Source organism: Myotis yumanensis, unplaced genomic scaffold (genome assembly GCF_028538775.1).
Source record: "Myotis yumanensis isolate MYYU_CA2020_CCGP unplaced genomic scaffold, mMyoYum1.0.hap1 SCAF_2, whole genome shotgun sequence".
NCBI lineage: Eukaryota > Metazoa > Chordata > Mammalia > Chiroptera > Vespertilionidae > Myotis > Myotis yumanensis.
Genome location: NW_027223753.1, coordinates 115694639 through 115700638, shown reverse-complemented (window position 1 = coordinate 115700638; position 6000 = coordinate 115694639).

The window sequence follows — 6000 nt, the reverse complement described above, 5'->3', positions numbered from 1 at the left end:
AGCCTTTAATGATGTGATTAAATTAAAACGAGGCTGTGGAGACCAAGATGGCGGCGTAGGTAAACACCGGAGACCGCTGCCGCAAACAACCATTTCAAAAATACAACTAAAAGACTGAACGGACATCACCCAGAACCACAGGAAGGCTGGCTGAAGAGAGACTCTACAACTAGAAGGAAAGAGAACAGCAAACCGAGACTCAGAGGAGGCGCAGTGTGGAAAATACAAAGGTACCGAGGTGCGCGCGCAAAGCGGGCTGGTGGCTGAGGGCGCGGTTGTCGTTTTCGGTCGGGAGTGAGTCTCAGACTCTGGGCTCCAGATCCGGGCGAGTCTCTAGGGACCCAGACTCAAACGGGAGAAGCGGGATTATCCGGCATCAGTTGGAACCTGAGGGCAGCTTTCTCTCCGAAGTTTGCAGCGGCTGCCAGGGTTCTGAGAAGCAGAGCCTCTGGGAACGGGACTGAGCGTGGCCATAACTGCTCCCTCCGCCCGCCCTGTTGATCCCGCCCCGCCCAAAGCCTGCGCACAGCCATTTGCCGATCGCCTCAGGCAAAGGCTGGATTAGCGCCTCCCCAGAAGGCAGACGTTTTCCGCACAGCTGATTCCTATAGCCAGTCGGCCTGGGGGTCAAATCCCTCTAGTGTTAACTACAACAATTAAGGCTTGGCTAGAACAAGACTGCGCACAGAGACCACAAGGGGGTGCACCAAGAAAGCATAAAAGATGCGGAGACAAAAAAACATGACAGAAATGGAGGATATGGAGCTAAGAATCGCAATTTTGAGGGCTTGCCATAAATTTGTGCAGAGCCTCACGAAAACTAATGAGACCCTCGATGCTACGATAAAGAAATTAGAAAGTAAGCATACACGGACTGAAATAAAGAATATTATACCCAATAGCAGACCAGAGGAGTACAATAATCAAACAAAAGATTCGACAAAAAACACCCAATTGGAAAAGCAACATGAAAAAAGAATCCGAAAGTGTGAAGATAGTGTAAGGAGCCTCTGGGACAGCTTTAAGCGGACTAATATCAGAGTCATTGGAGTGCCAGAAGATGAGAGACAGCAAGATATTGAAAACCTATTTCAAGAAATAATGGCAGAAAACTTCCCCCACCTGGTGAAAGAAATGGACTTACAGGTCCAAGAAGCGCAGAGAACCCCAAACAAAAGGAATCCAAAGAGGACCACACCAAGACACATCATCATTAAAATGCCAAGAGCAAAAGACAAAGAGAAAATCTTAAAAGCAGCAAGAGAAAGAGGCTCAATTACCTACAAGGGAATACCCATACGACTGTCAGCTGATTTCTCAACAGAAACTTTGCAGGCCAGAAGGGAATGGCAAGAAATATTCAAAGTGCTGAATACCAAGAACCTACAACCAAGATTACTTTATCCAGCAAAGCTATCATTCAGAATTGAAGGTCAGATAAAGAGCTTCACAGATAAGGAAAAGCTAAAGGAGTTCATCACCGCCAAACCAGTATTATATGAAATGCTGAAAGGTATCCTTTAAGAAGAGGAAGAAGAAGAAAAAGGTAAAGATACAAATTATGAACAACAAACATGCATCTATCAACAAATGAATCTAAGAATCAAGTGAATAAATAACCTGATGTACAGAATGAACTGGTGATTATAATAGAATCAGGGACATAGAAAGGGAATAGACTGACTATTCTTGGGGGGAAAAGGGGTGTGAGAGATGCGGGAAGTGACTGGACAAAAATCATGCACCTATGGATGAACACAGTGGGTGGGGAGTGAGGGTGGAGGGTGGGGTGGGAGCTGGAAGGAGGGGAGTTATGGGGGGAAAAAAGAGGAACAAATGTAATAATCTGAACAATAAAGATTTAATTAAAAAAAAAAAAAAGAAAAAGTGATACCAGCTCACAGAAGTATCAGAAATGCCTTATTAAAAAGAAAAAAAAGAAAAAAAAAAATAAATAAAACGAGGCTGTTAGAGTGAGGCTCTAATCTAATCCAATATGACTGGTGACCTTATAAAAACAAAGGAGCACACAGGGTCTCTACCACATACGAAGAGGCAGCAATAGTGTGGCACCTCCAAGCTGAGGAGAGAGGCTGCAGGAGAAACTAACCCTGCTGGCACCTTGATCTTTGACTTCCAGCCTCCAGAACTGTGAAGAAACAAATTTCTGTTGTTTAAACCACCCAGTTTGTGACATTTTGTTATGGCTGTCCCTGTCAACAAAGAAGCAATATCTGGAGACTCTCAATGTATACCATTAACTGCTGGAGATACTAATAATGGTATGCTGTGTCATATAAAACAATATAAAACAACTAGGGGCCCAGTGCATGAATTTGTGCATCTTAAAAGGAACCTTGGGCTGCAAGGCTGCAGTGGGCACAGGGGCAGGTCTTGGCCCATCCTCCACGCCCCCACCTGCCCCTTCTGCTGTGGCCCTGGTCAGTCCCCTGTCTGCCAGCAGCCCCACTCCTGCCACTTCCACAGGCTGATGGCCAGCCCCACTTGCACCGGCTAACGGCGTGGAGCAATTGGGGCTGGCGCAGTCAGTGGGTGCGAGCAGTGGCTGCTGCCACAATCGCCCCTCAGGAGCAGGGAGAGGTGGAGAAGCCCTCAGGGGTGACCAGGGCAAGCAACTGCCGCTTGCACCCACTGACAGCGCCAAGTGATTTGGACAGGCGCCGGGTGCCAGCAGCAGGTGCGAGCGGCGGCTCTGGCACTGGCAGCGGGTGCTAGCAGGGCTGGCTCTGGCAGCAGGTGTGAGTGCTGGGTGGGACGATGGCGCGCAGGAGCAAAGAATTTTCAGTAACCACCAGAGGCTCGCCCAATGACAGTAACCAGCGTCCCGGAAGCCTTGGTCTGGTGCTCCCGCTCACCTGCTCCACCATCCCACCACAGCCAACGCCCGCCATGTTCCACACACACCCCTGGTGGTCAGTGCATGTCATAGCAACCTGTTGTTTGGTTGTTCTGCCATTCGGTCTATTTGCATATTAGGGTTTCATATATATACTAGTATATGTAGATATGGCTGCCAGAACCACAAAGCTGTCCATTTGGAATAAGATATGCAATGCAAAAGCATAAATAAACTTGTTTTCTCTCCTTCATGGCTTCCCATTGAATATAATAAGCATTTTATTTTGCATGTATCAGGCAAATGGTACTCTTACAAGTTCTAATCTATGAACACCTGTCATTAAATGGTGCCATTGTGATACCATAGAGAGTTCCTCTTTGAATAATTGCTTATGGTTTCCTTATTGGTGGGAAAAAATTATTCCAGAATGTTAATACATCTAAGGAAGAAAAATACTGTAATTCTTATCCTCCTTAAAGTAGAAGAACCACTCTTTTGTTGCAGAAATTGTTCAAATCTACCCTATGAATTGAATGTTTCTCTCTTATTCATATCTTACAAATGTGCTTTAGCAACGTATTAGATTCTTGGTCCAGAAATGGATTTTCAAACCAAGGGAAATGAATAGTTAAAATATACAAGACATAATACTGAATATTATAAGAAACATAATTTTGACCCCAAATAGAAAAATAGCCTTGGTACTAAAAACTAAATTTAAAATTTTATATGAAATCTATCACTTTATGTGTTTTCCTGAATGTCAACAATTCAGAGGAAAACAGTAGTTTAGGAATTATTAAATAGTATTCCTAGGCTATTATTCCAACAACTATCATATAAAGGCTGATTCATGAATAGCAAAACTGACATTGTGACAAAATTTTTAAATGAATTAGAATACCTGGCAATGGGTTTTATGTATAAATTTCTTAAGTTCTCAAATTTCCATTTTCTATTCATTTTAATTGTACTCTTTCTAAAAAAGAATACCTATAAGGAAACTTGAAATTGTCTTCTCAAAGATCTCCAAAATAACAATTATGGTTAAAAAAATTAAGTAGGAAACCATCAGATGTAAGCTGGGAATGAATGACCAAAGTGGGAAAGTATAACTACCTTATAAAGACCTTATTTGATAATTATTTAGTAAGCACCAGAAGATAATTTTTTGGTGGAACTAAAAGAATTTTACACAGAGAAACACACTGGCAAATTCTTGAAACTAATCTTTAGTATCTGGCATTTTTTTTTTAAACCACAGTACTAGATTTTTATGTTTGATTTAACTTTATTCTTCCTCTTTTGGGGGAGGAGTAATGCCGGGGTTCTTGTTCCAGCATCAAGAAGGGTTCAGGAATCAGGAGAAGGCTGTGCGTAGATGTTAAATAGGAATCCAGAGACTAATAAAGAGTCCAGAAATGAGATATAATTTTGAAAGGCATTTGGGGATCAGAGGAGCTTAGCTAAAGGAGCTAAGATCCAAGACCTTAAGTCTAAGGTCTTAGGTTCTCTTTGTCCCCAGGACCCCATGCTTTTTATTAACACAATTTGTCCTGAGGTGAGGCAGAGATATACACTTCGAAGGGTATACACAAGCATTGTCAGAATGGGGGAATTAGCCTACGGCTGTTCAGGTGTTTGGCCAGTAGGAGGCAATAACCTGTAAATTAAGATGCCTTTTAGCTGTCTGGCAGCCACAATCAGTTTCCTATTCGGGTGTGGGGAAATGCCTTCCGCCATTCCCAACAGGTGACGACATGTGTGACTCAACCCTGTTGAGTCCCCAAGTCTCATCAACCTTTTGATGAAACTCTTGAAATTATGACATGCTGAAATTGGTCTCCGGCAGGGTAATCCTCACCAGAGGTTATTTTTTCCATTGATTTTTAGAGAGAACGGAAGGGTGGAAGGAGGAAAGAAAGCGAGAGAGAGATGGATAGGTTGCCTTCCACTTGTGCTCTGGATGGAGCCTGTAACCCAGGCACCTACCTTGACTAGGAATCAAACTTGTGGCCCTTCCTTGTGGGCTGACACTCTAACCATTGAGCATAACCAGCCAGTGCTAGATTTAACTTTCTTAAACTCAAATATTATGAACTTGATAGATTTTCTTTTTAAATCTAGAATGCAGAGAAACATGAAGTTGATATGTTGAAAAGAACTGTACTCTATAAATGAGGAAAAATGGGTTCTAGTATGCTTTCCTGGACGAGTCACTCTCTGTGCATTCTATCAGAACTGTTGCATTATTCCTAAAATACTGGGTTTCCAACCATCTCACATATTTTGAAATTTTTCTGGTAAAGACATAAAATATCAATAAAATAAAATTTGTAATTTGTCAAAATCAAATGATTAAAAATATGAAGAATCGAAGAAAAGATCTCAAAAGGTGGTTGAAGATAATCTAAGGTGCAAAAATGGTTGTAACATGCACAGATTTGTTACAAAGCCCTAAGTGTTACTTGACATATGATTATTAAACAAAACCAAATAATATTTCAATGATCATTTACCAAGTTTGCTTTTTTCTCAACAGATTAAAAATTACACCTGGATTTGCATACGTGTGAATTTGTGATAATATGCACTAAATATTCCATCCCTCCCAGGTTAGCTCCTAAAACACAAGATATATTTAAGGATAGAGATTGCTTTCTCCATGTTAGGTTTTCCTTAAAATTATATACAGGGTATCCTCCCAAGATGCATATACACTTTGAATAATTATTACTTCCAAAAGGTTAAAAATGAAAAGAAAGAAACATCAGTTGAACTATCAGAAAAAAATGTGTGTAGATTTTTTTGGGACACCCTCTATGCAGAGTGGTTAATTGATAGCTTGGCAATTGGGATATTAGAACAATGTAGCATTTTAGACAGTGATGCTTTTGTAATGTCTGTTGTATAGACCATAATTCATTTATATAAAATCTCCGGGAAATAAACCGTATTTCTCCAGAACCTAGCAGTGACCGGCACATGTTTGAATGAATGAAGTAGACGGAGAATGCCAATATTAATTTATGTAATGATTAGTAAAGAAAAGAGGACATTCTAGCAGAAGGTCTTCTGTCCACCGTTCGCTTAATTCATTCTTGACTTTTCCCTTCGGGCAAGTTGTTTGCTTGGGAAAT